Raw genomic sequence first — 18,384 nt, 5'->3', positions numbered from 1 at the left:
CACTCTGCCAAACTTAAGTACAAGAGGACTGACACCCTAACATTCTATGATTTGAACCTCTCCTGTGAGTTCAGTTTTAGATTCCGATGCTTCACGTCATGTTTACTGTATGCCTTGGACCTTCTTATTGACGATAAAGCACAGAAATTGCATCCGAATTTAATACAGAAGGCACAATGCCGACTTAAGTACAAGATGATTGACACTCTCACTTTCAATTGTTTGAACCTCTCCTGTGAGTCCAGTTTTAGATTCTGATGCTTCACTTCAGGTTCACTTGGAACTTCTTATTGACGATGAAACACAGAAATTGCATCGGAATTACTGTCAAAAGGCACAATGCCGACTTAAGTACAAGAGGACTGACACTCTAACGTTCAATGATTTCAACCTCTCCTGTGAGTCCCGTTTTAGATTCCGATGCTTCACTTCAGGTTCACTGTATCCTTGGACCTTCTTAATGACGATGAAACACAGAAATTGCATCGGAATTAAATTCACAAGGCACAATGCCGACTTAAGTACAAGAGGACTGACACTCTGACTTTCTAATATTGGAACCTCTCCTGTGAGTCCAGTTTTAGATTCCGATGCTCTACTTCAGGTTTACTGTATCCCTTGGTCCTCCTTATTGACGATGAAACACACAATTTGCATCCGAATTTAATACAAAAGGCACAAGGCCGACTTGAGTACAAGAGGACTGTCACTCTAACTTTCTATGATTTGAACCTCTCCTGTGAGTCTAGTTTTAGATTCCGATGCTTCACTTCAGGTTTTCTGTATCCCTTGGACCTTCTTATTGACGATGAAACACAGAAATTGCATCCAAATTTAATGCAAGAGGCACAATGCCGACTTAAGTACCAGAGGACTGACACACTAACTTTCTATGATTTGAACTTCTTTTGTGAGTCCAGTTTTAAATTCCGATGCTTCACTTCAGCTTTACTGTATACTTTGGAACTTCTTATTGATGATGAAACACAGAAATTGCGTCGGAATTAAAATCAAAAGGCACAATGCCGACATAAGTACAAGAGGACTGACACTATAACTTTCTATGACTTGAACCTCTCCTGTGAGACCAGTTTTAGATTCCGATGCTTCACTTCAGGTTTACTGTATCCCCTGGACATTCTTATTGACGATGAAACTCAGAAATTGCATCCGAATTTAATACAAACGGCACAATGCCGACTTAAGTACAAGTGGACTGACACTCTACCTTTTTATGATTTGAACCTCTCCTGCGAGTCCAGTTTTAGATTCCGATGCTTCACTTCAAATTTACTGTATACCTTGGAACATCTTATTGACGAAGAAACACAGAAATTGCATCGAAATTAAATTCAAAAGCCACTCTGCCAACTTAAGTACTAGAGGACTGAAACTCTAACTTTCAATGATTTGAACCTCTCCTGTGAGTCCCGTTTTAGATTCCGATGCTTCACTTCAGGTTTACTGTATCCCTTGGACCTTCTTATTGACGATAAAACACAGAAATTGCATCCGAATTTAATACAGAAGGCACATTGCTGACTTAAGTACAAGAGGACTGACACTCTAACGTTCTATGATTTGAACCTCTCCTGTGAGTCCAGTTTTAGATTCCGATGCTTCACTTCAGGTTTACTGTATCCCTTGGAAATTCTTATTGACGATGAAACATAGAAATCGCATCCGAAATTAATACAAGAGGCACAATGCCGTCTTAAGTACGAGAGGACTGACACTCTAACTTTCTTTGATTTTAACCTCTTCTGTGAGTCCAGTTTTAGATTCCGGTGGTTCACTTCGGGTTTACTGTATACCTTGGACCTCTTATCGACGATGAAACAAAGAAATAGCATCCGAATTTAATACAAAAGGCACAATGCCGACTTAAGAACAAGAGGACTGACTCTCTGACTTTCTAATATTGGAACCTCTCCTGTGAGTCCAGTTTTAGATTCCGATGCTTCACTTCAGGTTTACTGTATCCCTTGGACCTTCTTATTGACGATGAAACACAGAAATTGCGTCGGAATTAAATTCAAAAGGCACAAGGCCGACCTAAGTACAAGAAGACTGACACTCTAACTTTCTACGATTTGAACCTCTCCTGTGAGTTCAGTTTTAGATTCCGATGCTTCACTTCAGTTTTACTGTATCCCCTGGACATTCTTATTGATGATGAATTAAAGAAATTGCATCCGAATTTAATACAAAAGGCACAATGCCGACTTAAGTACAAGTGGACTGACACCCTACTTTTTCTATGATTTGAACCTCTCCTGTGAGTCCAGTTTTAGATTCCAATGCTTTACTTCAGGTTTACTGTATCCCTTGGATCTTCTTATTGACGATGAAACACTGAATTTGCCTCCGAATTTAATACAAAAGGCACAATGCCGATTTAAGTACAAGAGAACTGACACTCTAACTTCCTATGATTCGAACCTGTCCTGTGAGTCCTGATTTAGATTCCGGCGCTTCACTTCAGGTTAACTGTATACCTTGGAACTTCTTATTTACGATGAAACACAGAAATCGCATCGGAATGAAATTCAAAAGGCACAATGCCGACTTAAGTACAAGAGGACTGACACTCTAACTTTCTATGATTTGAACCTCTCCTGTGAGTCCAGTTTTAGATTCCGATGCTTCGCTTTAGATTTACTGTATACCTTGGAACTTCATATTGACGATTTAACACAGAAATTTAATCGGAATTAATTTCAAAAGGCACAATGCCGACTTAAGTACAAGAGGACCGACACTCTGACTTCCTTTGATTTGAAACTCTCCTGTGAGTCCAGCTTTAGATTCCGATGCTTCCCTTCAGATTTACTGTATACCTTGGAACTTCTTGTTGACGAAGAAACACAGAAATTGCATCGAAATTAAATTCAAAAGCCACTCTGCCAACTTAAGTACAAGAGGACTGACACTCTAACATTCTATGATTTGAACCTCTCCTGTGAGTCCAGTTTTAGATTCCGACTTTTCACTTCATGTTTACTGTATGCCTTGGACCTTCTTATTGACGATAAAACACAGAGATTACATCCGCATTTAATACAGAAGGCACAATGCCGACTTAAGTACAAGAGGACTGACACTCTCCCTTTCAATTGTTTGAACCTCTCATGTGAGTCCACTTTTAGATTCCGATGCTTCACTTCAGGTTTACTTGGAATCTCTTATTGACGATGAAACACAGAAATTGCATCGGAATTACTTTCAAAAGGCACAATGCCGACTTAAGTACAAGAGGACTGACACTCTAATTTTCAATGATTTGAACCTCTCCTGTGAGTCCCGTTTTAGATTCAAATGCTTCACTTCAGGTTTACTGTATCCCTTTAAACATCTTATTGACGATAAACACAGAAATTGCATCCGAATTTAATACGAAAGGCACAATGCCGATTTAAGTACAAGACGACTGACACTCTAACTTTCTATGATTTGTACCTGTCCTGTTAGTCCAGTTTTAGATTCCGGTGCTTCACTTCAGGTTTACTGTATACATTGGAACTTCTTATTGACGATGAAACACAGTAATTGCATCGGAATCAAATTCAAAAGGCACAATGCCGTCTTAAGTACAAGTGGACTGACACTCTAACTTTCTACAATTTGAAACTCTCCTGTGGATCCAGTTTTAGATTCCGATGCTTCACTTCAGGTTTACTGTATCACTAGGACCTTCTTATTGACGATGAAACACAGAAATTGCATCCGAATTTAATACAAAAGGCACAATGCCGACTTAAGTAAGGGAGGACTGACACTCTCACTTTCTATGATTTGAACCTCTCCTGTGAGTCCAGTTTTAGATTCGGATGCTTCAATTCAGGTTTACTGTGTCTCTAGGACCTACTTATTGACGATGAAACACAGAAATTGGGTCCGAATTTAATACAAAAGGCACAATGCCGAATTAAGTAGAAGAGGACTCACACTGTCACTTTGTATGATTTGAACCTCTCCTGTGAGTCCAGTTTTAGATTCCAATGCTTCACTTCAGGTCTACTGTATCCCTTGGACCTTCTTATTGACGATGAAACACAGAAATTGCATCCGAATTTAATACAAAAGGCACAATGCCGACTTAAGTACAAGAGGACTGACACTCTAACATTCTATGATTTGAACCACTCCTGTGAGTCCAGTTCTAGATTCCGATGCTTGACTTCTGGTTTTCTGTATACCTTGGAACTTCTTATGACGATGAAACACAGAAATCCCATCGGAGTTAAATTCAAAAGGCACAATGCCGACTTAAGTACATGAGGACTGACACTCTAACTTTCAATGAATTGAACTTGTCCTGTCAGTACAGTTTTAGATTCCGATGCTTCACTTCAGGTTTACTGTTTATCTTGGACCTCCTTATTGACGATGAAACACTGAAATTGCATCCGAATTTAATAAAAAAGGCACAATGCCGACTTAAGTACAGGAGGACTGACACTCTAACTTTCTATGATTTGAACCTCTCCTGTGAGTCCAGTTTTAGATTCCGATGCCTCACTTCAGGTTTACTGTATCCCTTGGACCTTCTTATTGACGATGAAACACAGAAATTGCATCCAATTTTAATACAGGAGGCACAATGCGGACTTAAGTGCGAGAGAACAGACACTTTAACTGTCTATGATTTGAACCTATTCTGTGAGTCCAGTTTTAGATTCCGATGCTTCACTTCAGGTTTACTGTATCCCTTGGACCTTCTTATTGACGATGAAACACAGAAATTGCATCCGAATTTAATACAAAAGGCACAATGCCGACTTAAGTACAAGAGGACTGACACTCTCACTTTCTATGATTTGAACCTCTCCTGTGAGTCCAGTTTTAGATTCGGATGCTTCACTTCAGGTTTACTGTATTTCTAGGACCTTCTTATTGACGATGAAACACAGAAATTGGATCCGAATTTAATACAAAAGGCACAATGCCGAATTAAGTACAAGAGGACTGACACAGTCACTTTGTATGATTTGAACCTCTCCTGTGAGTCCAGTTTTAGATTCCAATGCTTCACTTCAGGTCTACTGTATCCCTTGGACCTTCTTATTGACGATGAAACACAGAAATTGCATCCGAATTTAATACAAAAGGCACAATGCCGACTTAAGTACAAGAGGACTGACACTCTAACATTCTATGATTTGAACCACTCCTGTGAGTCCAGTTCTAGATTCCGATGCTTGACTTCTGGTTTTCTGTATACCTTGGAACTTCTTATGACGATGAAACACAGAAATCCCATCGGAGTTAAATTCAAAAGGCACAATGCCGACTTAAGTACATGAGGACTGACACTCTAACTTTCAATGAATTGAACCTGTCCTGTCAGTACAGTTTTAGATTCCGATGCTTCACTTCAGGTTTACTGTTTATCTTGGACCTCCTTATTGACGATGAAACACTGAAATTGCATCCGAATTTAATAAAAAAGGCACAATGCCGACTTAAGTACAGGAGGACTGACACTCTAACTTTCTATGATTTGAACCTCTCCTGTGAGTCCAGTTTTAGATTTCGATGCCACACTTCAGGTTTACTGTATCCCTTGGACCTTCTTATTGACGATGAAACACAGAAATTGCATCCAATTTTAATACAAGAGGCACAATGCGGACTTAAGTGCGAGAGAACAGACACTTTAACTGTCTATGATTTGAACCTATTCTGTGAGTCCAGTTTTAGATTCCGATGCTTCACTTCAGGTTTACTGTATCCCTTGGACCTTCTTATTGACGATGAAACACAGAAATTGCATCCGAATTTAATACAAAAGGCACAATGCCGACTTAAGTACAAGAGGACTGACACTCTCACTTTCTATGATTTGAACCTCTCCTGTGAGTCCAGTTTTAGATTCGGATGCTTCACTTCAGGTTTACTGTATTTCTAGGACCTTCTTATTGACGATGAAACACAGAAATTGGATCCGAATTTAATACAAAAGGCACAATGCCGAATTAAGTACAAGAGGACTGACACAGTCACTTTGTATGATTTGAACCTCTCCTGTGAGTCCAGTTTTAGATTCCAATGCTTCACTTCAGGTCTACTGTATCCCTTGGACATTCTTATTGACGATGAAACACAGAAATTGCATCCGAATTTAATACAAAAGGCACAATGCCGACTTAAGTACAAGAGGACTGACACTCTAACTTTCTATGATTTGAACCTCTCCTGTGAGTCCAGTTTAGATTCCGATGCCTCACTTCAGGTTTACTGTATCCCTTGGACCTTCTTATTGACGATGAAATACAGAAATTGCATCCAATTTTAATACAAGAGGCACAATGCGGACTTAAGTACGAGAGGACTGACACTCTAACCGTCTATGATTTGAACCTATTCTGTGAGTCCAGTTTTAGATTCCGATGCTTCACTTCAGGTTTACTTGGAATTTCTTATTGACGATGAAACACAGAAATTGCATCGGAATTACTTTCAAAAGGCACAATGCCGACTTAAGTACAAGAGGACTGACACTCTAATTTTCAATGATTTGAACCTCTCCTGTGAGTCCCGTTTTAGATTCAAATGCTTCACTTCAGGTTTACTGTATCCCTTTAAACATCTTATTGACGATAAACACAGAAATTGCATCCGAATTTAATACGAAAGGCACAATGCCGACTTAAGTACAGGAGGACTGACACTCTAACTTTCTATAATTTGAAACTCTCCTGTGGATCCAGTTTTAGATTCCGATGCTTCACTTCAGGTTTACTGTATCACTTGGACCTTCTTATTGACGATGAAACACAGAAATTGCATCCGAATTTAATACAAAAGGCACAATGCCGACTTAAGTAAGGGAGGACTGCCACTCTCACTTTCTATGATTTGAACCTCTCCTGTGAGTCCAGTTTTAGATTCGGATGCTTCACTTCAGGTTTACTGTATCTCAAGGACCTACTTGTTGACGATGAAACACAGAAATTGGATCCGAATATAATACAAAAGGCACAATGCCGAATTAAGTAGAAGAGGACTCACACTGTCACTTTGTATGGTTTGAACCTCTCCTGTGAGTCCAGTTTTAGATTCCAATGCTTCACTTCAGGTCTACTGTATCCCTTGGACCTTCTTATTGACGATGAAACACAGAAATTGCATCCGAATGTAATACAAAAGGCACAATGCCGACTTAAGTACAGGAGGACTGACACTCTAACTTTCTATGATTTGAACCTCTCCTGTGAGTCCAGTTTTAGATTCCGATGCCTCACTTCAGGTTTACTGTATCCCTTGGACCTTCTTATTGACGATGAAACACAGAAATTGCATCCAATTTTAATACAAGAGGCACAATGCGGACTTAAGTACGAGAGGACAGACACTTTAACTGTCTATGATTTGAACCTATTCTGTGAGTCCAGTTTTAGATTCCGATGCTTCACTTCAGGTTTACTGTATCCCTTGGACCTTCTTATTGACGATGAAACACAGAAATTGCATCCGAATTTATTACAAAAGGCACAATGCCGACTTAAGTACAATAGGACTGACACTCTCACTTTCTATGATTTGAACCTCTCCTGTGAGTCCAGTTTTAGATTCGGATGCTTCACTTCAGGTTTACTGTATCTCTAGGACCTTCTTATTGACGATGAAACACAGAAATTGGATCCGAATTTAATACAAAAGGCACAATGCCGAATTAAGTACAAGAGGACTGACACAGTCACTTTGTATGATCTGAACCTCTCCTGTGAGTCCAGTTTTAGATACCAATGCTTCACTTCAGGTCTACTGTATCCCTTGGAAATTCTTATTGACGATGAAACACAGAAATTGCATCCGAATTTAATACAAAAGGCACAATGCCGACTTAAGTACAAGAGGACTGACACTCTAACATTCTTTGATTTGAACCTCTAATGTGAGTCCAGTTCTAGATTCCGATGCTTGACTTCTGGTTTTCTGTATACCTTGGAACTTTTCATGACGATGAAACACAGAAATTCCATCGGAATTAAATTCAAAAGGCACAATGCCGACTTAAGTACATGAGGACTGACACTCTAACTTTCTATGATTTGAACCTCTCCCGTGAGTCCAGTTTTAGATTCCGATGCCTCACTTCAGGTTTACTGTATCCCTTGGACCTTCTTATTGACGATGAAACACAGAAATTGCATCCAATTTTAATACAAGAGGCACAATGCGGACTTAAGTACGAGAGGACTGACACTCTAACCGTCTATGATTTGAACCTATTCTGTGAGTCCAGTTTTAGATTCCGATGCTTCACTTCAGGTTTACTGTATCCCTTGGACCTTCTTATTGACAATGAAACACAGAAATTGCTTCGGAATTAAATTCAAAAGGCACAATGCCGACTTAAGTTAAAGAGGACTGACACTGTAACTTTCTATGATTTGAAACTCTCCTGTGGGTCCAGTTATAGATTCCGATGCTTCACTTCAGGTTTCCCGTATACCTTGGACCTTCTTATTGAACACAGAAATTGCATCCGAATTTAATACAAAAGGCACAATGCCGACTTAAGTACAAGAGGACTGACACTCTCACTTTCTATGATTTGAACCTCTCTTGTGAGTCCAGTTTTAGATTCCGATGCTTCACTTCAGGTTTACTGTATACCTTGGAACTTCTTACTGACGATGAAACACAGAAATTCCATCGGAATTAAATTCAGAAGGCACAATGCCGACTTAAGTACAAGAGGACTGACGCTCCAACTTTCTATGATTTGAACCTCTTCTGTGAGTCCAGTTTTAGGTTCCGATGCTTCACTTCAGGTTTACTGTATCCCTTGGACCTTCTTATTGACGATGAAACACAGATATTGCATCCGAATTTAATACAAAAGGCACAATACCGACTTAAGTACAAGAGGACTGACACTCTAACTTTCTATTATTTGAACCTCTTCTGTGAGTCCAGTTTTAGATTCCGATGCTTCACTTCAGGTTTACTGTATACCTTGGAACTTCTTACTGACGATGGAACACAGATATTGAATCGGAATTAACATCAAAAGGCACAATGCCGACTTAAGTACAAGAGGACTGACACTCTAACTTTCTATGATTTGAACCTCTCCTGTGAGTCCAGTTTTAGATTCCGATGCTTCCCTTCAGGTTTCCTGTGTACCTTGGACCTTCTTATTGACGATGAAACACAGAAATAGCATCCGAATTTAATACAAAACGCACAATGCCGACTTAAGTACAAGAGGTCTGACACTCTAACTTTCTATGATTTGAACCTCTCCTGTGAGTCCAGTTTTGGATTCCGATGCCTCACTTCAGGTTTACTGTATCCCTTGGACCTTCTTATTCACGATGAAACACAGAAATTGCATCCAATTTTAATACAAGAGGCACAATGCGGACTTAAGTACGAGAGGACTGACACTTTAACTTTCTATGATTTGAACCTATTCTGTGAGTCCAGTTTTAGATTCCGATGCTTCACTTCACGTTTACTGTATCCCTTGGACCTTCTTATTGACAATGAAACACAGAAATTGCTTCTGAATTAAATTCAAAAGGCACAATGCCGACTTAAGTACAAGAGGACTGACACTCTCACTTTCTATGATTTGAACCTCTCCTGTGAGTCCTGTTTTAGATCCGATGCTTCACTTCAGGTTTACTGTACCTCTTGGACCTTCTTATTGACGATGAAACACAGAAATTGCAACCGAATTTAATAGAAAAAGCACAATGCCGACTTAAGTACAAGAGGACTGACACTGTCACTTTCTATGGTTTGAACCTCTTCTGTGAGTCCAGTTTTAGATTCCGATGCTTCCCTTCAGGTTTACTGTATAATTTGGAACTTCCTACTGACGATGAAACACAGAAATTCCATCGGAATTAAATTCAAAAGCACAATGCCGACTTAAGTACAAGAGGACTGACGCTCCAACTTTCTACGATTTGAACCTCTTCTGTGAGTCCAGTTTCAGATTCCGATGCTTCACTTCAGGTTTACTGTATCCCTTGGACCTGCTTATTGACGACGAAACACAGAAATTGCATCCGAATTTAATACAAAAGGCACAATACCGACTTAAGTACAAGAGGACTGACACTCTAACTTTCTATGATTTGAACCTCTTCTGTGAGTCCAGTATTAGATTCCGATGCTTCACTTCAGGTTTACTGTATACCTTGTAACTTCTTACTGACGATGGAACACAGAAATTGAATCGGAATTAAATTCAAAAGGCACAATGCCGACTTAAGTACAAGAGGACTGACACTCTAACTTTCTATGATTTGAACCTCTCCTGCGAGTCCAGTTTTAGATTCCGATGCTGCCCTTCAGGTTTTCTGTATACCTTCGACCTTCTTATTGACGATGAAACACAGAAATATCATCCGAATTTAATACAAAAGGCACAATGCCGACTTAAGTACAAGAGGGCTGACACTCTATCTTTCTATGATTTGAACCTCTCCTGTGAGTCCAGTATTAGATTCCGATGCTTCACTTCTGGTTTTGTGTATACCTTGGAACTTCTTACTGATGATGGAACACAGATATTGAATCGGAATTAACATCAAAAGGCACAATGCCAACTTAAGTACAAGAGGATTGACAGTCGAACTTCCCATGATTTGAACCCCACCTGTGAGTCCAGTTTTAGATTTCGATGCTTCACTTCAGGTTTACTGTATACCTTGGAACTTCTTACTGACGATGAAACACAGAAATTCCATCGGAATTAAATTCAGAAGGCACATTGCCGACTTAAGTACAAGAGGATTGACAGTCGAACTTCCCATGATTTGAACCCCACCTGTGAGTCCAGTTTTAGATTTCGATGCTTCACTTCAGGTTTACTGTATACCTTGGAACTTCTTACTGACGATGAAACACAGAAATTCCATCGGAATTAAATTCAGAAGGCACAATGCCGACTTAAGTACAAGAGGACTGACGCTTCAACTTTCTATGATTTGAACCTCTTCTGTGAGTCCAGTTTTAGATTCCGATGCTTCACTTCAGGTTTACTGTATCCCTTGGACCTTCTTATTGACGATGAAACACAGATATTGCATCCGAATTTAATACAAAAGGCACAATACCGACTTAAGTACAAGAGGACTGACACTCTAACTTTCTATTATTTGAACCTCTTCTGTGAGTCCAGTTTTAGATTCCGATGCTTCACTTCAGGTTTACTGTATACCTTGGAACTTCTTACTGATGATGGAACACAGATATTGAATCGGAATTAACATCAAAAGGCACAATGCCAACATAAGTACAAGAGGACTGACACTCTAACTTTCTATGATTTGAACCTCTCCTGTGAGTCCAGTTTTAGATTCCGATGCTTCCCTTCAGGTTTCCTGTATACCTTGGACCTTCTTATTGACGATGAAACACAGAAATAGCATCCGAATTTAATACAAAACGCACAATGCCGACTTAAGTACAAGAGGTCTGACACTCTAACTTTCTATGATTTGAACCTCTCCTGTGAGTCCAGTTTCGGAATCCGATGCCTCACTTCAGGTTTACCGTATCCCTTGGACCTTCTTATTCACGATGAAACACAGAAATTGCATCCAATTTTAATACAAGAGGCACAATGCGGACTTAAGTACGAGAGGACTGACACTTTAACTTTCTATGATTTGAACCTATTCTGTGAGTCCAGTTTTAGATTCCGATGCTTCACTTCACGTTTACTGTATCCCTTGGCCCTTCTTATTGACAATGAAACACAGAAATTGCTTCGGAATTAAATTCAAAAGGCACAATGCCGACTTAAGTTCAAGAGGACTGACACTCTAACTTTCTATGATTTGAACCTCTCCTGTGAGTCCAGTTTTAGATTCCGATGCTTCACTTCAGTTTTACTGTATACCTTGGAACTTCTTATTGAAGATGAAACACAGAAATTGCATCCGAATTTGATACAAAAGGAACAATGCCGACTTAAGTACATGAGGGCTGACACTCTCACTTTCTATGATTTGAACCTCTCCTGTGAGTCCAGTTTTAGATTCCGATGATACACTTCAGGTTTACTGTATCTTTTGGACCTTCTTATTGACGATGAAACACAGAAATTGCATCCGAATTTAATACTAAAGGCACAATGCCGACTTCAGTACTAGAGGACCGACACTCTCACTTCCTATGATTTGAACCTCTCCTGTGAGCCCAGTTCTAGTTTCCGATGCCTCACTTAAGGTTTACTGTATCCCTTGGAATTCTTATTGACGATGAAACACAGAAATTGCATCCGAAATTAATACAAGAGGCACAATGCCGTCTTAAGTACGAGAGGAGTGACACTCTTACTTTCTATGATTTGAACCTATCCTGTGAGTCCAGTTTTAGATTCCGATGCTTCTTTTCAGGTTTACTGTATCCCCTGGACATTCTTATTGACGATGAAACATAGAAATTCTATCCGAATTTAATACAAAAGGCACAATGCCGACTCAAGTACAAGAGGACTGACACTCTAACTTTCTATGATTTGAACCTATTCTGTGAGTCCAGTTTTAGATTCCGAAGCTTCACTTCAGGTTTACTGTATCCCTTGGACCTTCTTATTGACGATGAAACACAGAAACTGCATCCGAATTTAATACAAAGGGCACAATGCCGACTTAAGTACAAGAGGACTGACACTCTAACTTTCAATGATTTGACCTGTCCTGTGAATCCAGTTTTAGATTCCGATGCTTCACTTCAGGTTTACTGTATCCCTTGGACCTTCTTATTGACAATGAAACACAGAAATTGCTTCGGAATTAAATTCAGAAGGCACAATGCCGACTTAAGTACAAGAGGACTGACACTCTAACTTTCTATGATTTGAACCTCTCCTGTGAGTCCAGTTTTAGATCCGATGCTTCACTTCAGGTTTACTGTATACCTTGCACCTTTTATCGACGATGAAACAAAGAAATAGCATCCGAATTTGATACAAAAGGCACAATGCCGACTTAAGTACAAGAGGAATGACACTCTGACTTTCAAATATTGGAACCTCTCCTGTGAGTCCAGTTTTAGATTCCGATGCTTTACTTCAGGTTTACTGTATCCCTTGGACCTTCTTCTTGACGATGAAACACCCAAACTGCATCCGAATGTGATACAAAAGGGACAAGGCCGACTTAAGTACAAGAGGACTGGCACTCTAACTTTCTATGATTTGAACCTCTCCTGTGAGTCCAGTTTTAGATTCCGATGCTTCACTTCAGGTTTACTGTATCCCTTGGACCTTCTTATTGACGATGAAACACAGAAATTGCATTCAAATTTAATACATAAGGCACAATGCCGACTTAAGTACAAGAGGATTGACACACTAACGTTCTATGATTTGAACCTCTTCTGTGAGTCCATTTTTAAATTCCGATGCTTCACTTCAGCTTTACTGTATACTTTGGAACTTCTTATTGACGATGAAACACAGAAATTTCGTCGGAATTAAATTGAAAAGGCACAATGCCGACTTAAGTACAAGAGGACTGACACTATAACTTTCTATGATTTGAACCTATCCTGTGAGTCCAGTTTTAGATTCCGATGCTTCTTTTCAGGTTTACTGTATCCCCTGGACATTCTTATTAACGATGAAACACAGAAATTGCATCCGAATTTAATACAAAAGGCACAATGCCGACTCAAGTACAAGAGGACTGACACTCTAACTTTCTATGATTTGAACCTCTCCTGTGAGTCCGGTTTTAGATTCCGATGCCTCACTTCAGGTTTACTGTATCCCTTGGACCTTCTTATTCACGATGAAACACAGAAATTGCATCCAATTTTAATACAAGAGGCACAATGCGGACTTAAGTACGAGAGGACTGACACTCTAACTTTCTATGATTTGAACCTATTCTGTGAGTCCAGTTTTAGATTCCGAAGCTTGGCTTCAGGTTTACTGTATCCCTTGGACCTTCTTATTGACGATGAAACACAGAAACTGCATCCGAATTTAATACAAAGGGCACAATGCCGACTTAAGTACAAGAGGACTGACACTCTAACTTTCAATGATTTGACCTGTCCTGTGAATCCAGTTTTAGATTCCGATGCTTCACTTCAGGTTTACTGTATCCCTTGGACCTTCTTATTGACAATGAAACACAGAAATTGCTTCGGAATTAAATTCAAAAGGCACAAGGCCGACTTAAGTACAAGAGGACTGACACTCTAACTTTCTATGATTTGAACCTCTCCTGTGAGTCCAGTTTTAGATCCGATGCTTCACTTCAGGTTTACTGTATCTCTTGGACCTTCTTATTGACGATGAAACACAGAAATTGCAACCGAATTTAATACAAAAGGCACAATGCCGACTTAAGTACAGGAGGACTAACACTGTCACTTTCTATGATTTGAACCTCTTCTGTGAGTCCAGTTTTAGATTCCGATGCTTCACTTCAGGTTTACTGAGTACCTTGGAACTTCCTACTGACGATGAAACACAGAAATTCCATCGGAATTAAATTCAAAATCACAATGCCGACTTAAGTACAAGAGGACTGACGCTCCAACTTTCTATGATTTGAACCTCTTCTGTGAGTCCAGTATAAGATTCCGATGCTTCACTTCAGGTTTACTGTATCCCTTGGACCTGCTTATTGACGATGAAACACAGAAATTGCATCCGAATTTAATACAAAAGGCACAACGCCGACTTAAGTACAAGAGGACTGACACCCTAACATTCTATGATTTGAACCTCTCCTATGAGTATAGTTTTAGATTACGATGCTTCACTTCAGGTTTACTGTATCCCTTAGACCTTCTTATTGACGATGAAACACAGAAATTGCATCCGAATTTAATACAAAAGGCACAATACCGACTTAAGTACAAGAGGACTGACACTCTAACTTTCTATTATTTGAACCTCTTCTGTGAGTCCAGTTATAGATTCCGATGCTTCACTTCAGGTTTACTGTATCCCTTGGACCTTCTTATTGACGATGAAACTCAGAAATTGCATCCGAATTTAATAGAAAGGGCGCAATGCCGACTTAAGTACAAGAGGACTGACACTCTAACTTTCGATGATTTGACCTGTCCTGTGAATCCAGTTTTAGATTCTGATGCTTCACTTCAGGTTTACTGTATCCCTTGGACCTTCTTATTGACAATGAAACACAGAAATTGCTTCGGAATTAAATTCAAAAGGCACAATGGCGACTTAAGTACAAGACGACTGACACTCTAACTCTCTATGATTTGAAACTCTCCTGTGGGTCCAGTTATAAATTCCGATGCTTCACTTCTGGTTTCCCGTATACCTTGGAACATCTTATTGAACACAGAAATTGCATCCGAATTTAATACAAAAGGCACAATGCCGACTTAAGTACAAGAGGACTGACACTCTCACTTTCTATGATTTGAACCTCTCCTGTGAGTCCAGTTTTAGATTCCGATGCTTCACTTCAGGTTTACTGTATACCTTGGAACTTCTTACTGACGATGAAACACAGATATTCCATCGGAATTAAATTCAGAAGGCACAATGCCGACTTAAGTACAAGAGGACTGACGCTCCAACTTTCTATGATTTGAACCTCTTCTGTGAGTCCTGTTTTAGATTCCGATGTTTCACTTCAGGTTTACTGTATCCCTTGGACCTTCTTATTGACGATGAAACACAGATATTGCATCCGAATTTAATACAAAAGGCACAATACCGACTTAAGTACAAGAGGACTGACACTCTAACTTTCTATTATTTGAACCTCTTCTGTGAGTCCAGTTTTTGATTCCGATGCTTCACTTCAGGTTTACTGTATACCTTGGAACCTCTTACTGACGATGGAACACAGATATTGAATCGGAATAACATCAAAAGGCACAATGCCGACTTAAGTACAAGAGGACTGACACTCTAACTTTCTTTGATTTGAACCTCTCCTGTGAGTCCAGTTTTAGATTCCGATGCTTCCCTTCAGGTTTCCTGTATACCTTGGACCTTCTTATTGACGATGAAACACAGAAATAGCATCCGAAATTAATACAAAACGCACAATGCCGACTTAAGTACAAGAGGTCTGACACTCTAACTTTCTATGATTTGGACCTCTCCTGTGAGTCCAGTTTTAGATTCCGATGCCTCACTTCAGGTTTACTGTATCCCTTGGACCTTCTTATTCACGATGAAACACAGAAATTGCATCCAATTTTAATACAAGAGGCACAATGCGGACTTAAGTACGAGAGGACTGACACTTTAACTTTCTATGATTTGAACCTATTCTGTGAGTCCAGTTTTAGATTCCGATGCTTCACTTCACGTTTACTGTATCTCTTGGACCTTCTTATTGACAATGAAACACAGAAATTGCTTCGGAATTAAATTCAAAAGGCACAATGCCGACTTAAGTACAAGAGGACTGACACTCTCACTTTCTATGACTTGAACCTCTCCTGTGAGTCCAGTTTTAGATCCGATGCTTCACTTCAGGTTTACTGTATCTCTTGGACCTTCTTATTGACGATGAAACACAGAAATTGCAACCGAATTTAATACAAAAGGCACAATCCCGACTTAAGTACAAGAGGACTGACACTGTCACTTTCTATGATTTGAACCTCTTCTGTGAGTCCAGTTTTAGATTCCGATGCTTCACTTCAGGTTTACTGTATACCTTGGAACTTCCTACTGACGATGAAACACTGAAATTCCATCGGAATTAAATTCAAAAGCACAATGCCGACTTAAGTACAAGAGGACTGACGCTCCAACTTTCTATGATTTGAACCTCTTCTGTGAGTCCAGTTTCAGATTCCGATGCTTCACTTCAGTTTTATTGTATCCCTTGGACCTGCTTATTGACGATGAAACACAGAAATTGCATCCGAATTTAATACAAAAGGCACAATATCGACTTAAGTACAAGAGGACTGACACTCTAACTTTCTATGATTTGAACCTCTTCTGTGAGTCCAGTTTTAGATTCCGATACTTCACTTCAGGTTTACTGTATACCTTGGAACTTCTTACTGACGATGGAACACAGAAATTGAATCGGAATTAAATTCAAAAGGCACAATGCCGACTTAAGTACAAGAGGACTGACACTCTATCTTTCTATGATTTGAACCTCTCCTGTGAGTCCAGTATTAGATTCCGATGCTTCTCTTCTGGTTTAGTGTATACCTTGGAACTTCTTATTGACGATGGAACACAGAAATTGCATGGCAATTAAATTCAAAAGGCACAATGCCGACTTAAGTACAAGAGGATTGACAGTCGAACTTCCCATGATTTGAACCTCACCTGTGAGTCCAGTTTTAGATTTCGATGCTTCACTTCAGGTTTACTGTAACCTTGGCACTTCTTATTGACGATGAAACACAGAAATTGCATCGGAATTACATTCAAAAGTCACAATGCCAACTGAAGTACAAGAGGATTCACACTCTAACTTTCTATGATGTGAACCTCTCCTGTGAGACCAGTTTTAGATTCCGATGCTTCACTTCAGGTTTACTGTATACCTTGGAACATCTTATTGACGATGAAACACAGAAATAGCATGGGAATTAAATTCAAAAAGCACAATGCCGACTTAAGTACAAGAGGACTGACACTCTAACCTTCTTTGATTTGAAACTCACCTGTGAGTCCAGTTTTAGATTCCGATGCTTCAGTTCAGGTTTACTGCATCCCTTGGACCTTCTTATTGACGATGAAACACAGAAACTGCATCCGAATTTAATACAAAGGGCACAATGCCGACTTAAGTACAAGAGGACTGACACTCTAACTTTCAATGATTTGACTGTCCTGTGAATCCAGTTTTAGATTCCGATGCTTCACTTCAGGTTTACTGTATCCCTTGGACCTTCTTATTGACAATGAAACACAGAAATTGCTTCGGAATTAAATTCAAAAGGCACAATGCCGACTTAAGTACAAGAGGACTGACACTATAACTTTCTATGATTTGAAACTCTCATGTGGGTCCAGTTATAGATTCCGATGCTTCACTTCAGGTTTACTGTATCCCTTGGACCTTCTTATTGAACACAGAAATTGCATCCGAATTTAATACAAAAGGCACAATGCCGACTTAAGTACAAGAGGACTGACACTCTAACTTTCTATGATTTGAACCGCTCCTGTGAGTCCAGTTTTAGATTCCGATGCCTCCCTTCAGGTTTCCTGTATACATTGGACCTTCTTATTGACGATGAAACACAGAAATAGCATCCGAATTTAATACAAAACGCACAATGCCGACTTAAGTACAAGAGGACTGACACTCTATCTTTCTATGATTTGAACCTCTCCTGTGAGTCCAGTATTAGATTTCGAAGCTTCACTTCTGGTTTAGTGTATACCTTGGAACTTCTCATTGAAGATGGAACACAGAAATTGCATGG

This window comes from Schistocerca americana, chromosome X (genome assembly GCF_021461395.2).
Source record: "Schistocerca americana isolate TAMUIC-IGC-003095 chromosome X, iqSchAmer2.1, whole genome shotgun sequence".
In the NCBI taxonomy this organism is placed as follows: Eukaryota; Metazoa; Arthropoda; class Insecta; order Orthoptera; family Acrididae; genus Schistocerca; species Schistocerca americana.
Note: the sequence above shows the minus strand (reverse complement) of the source record.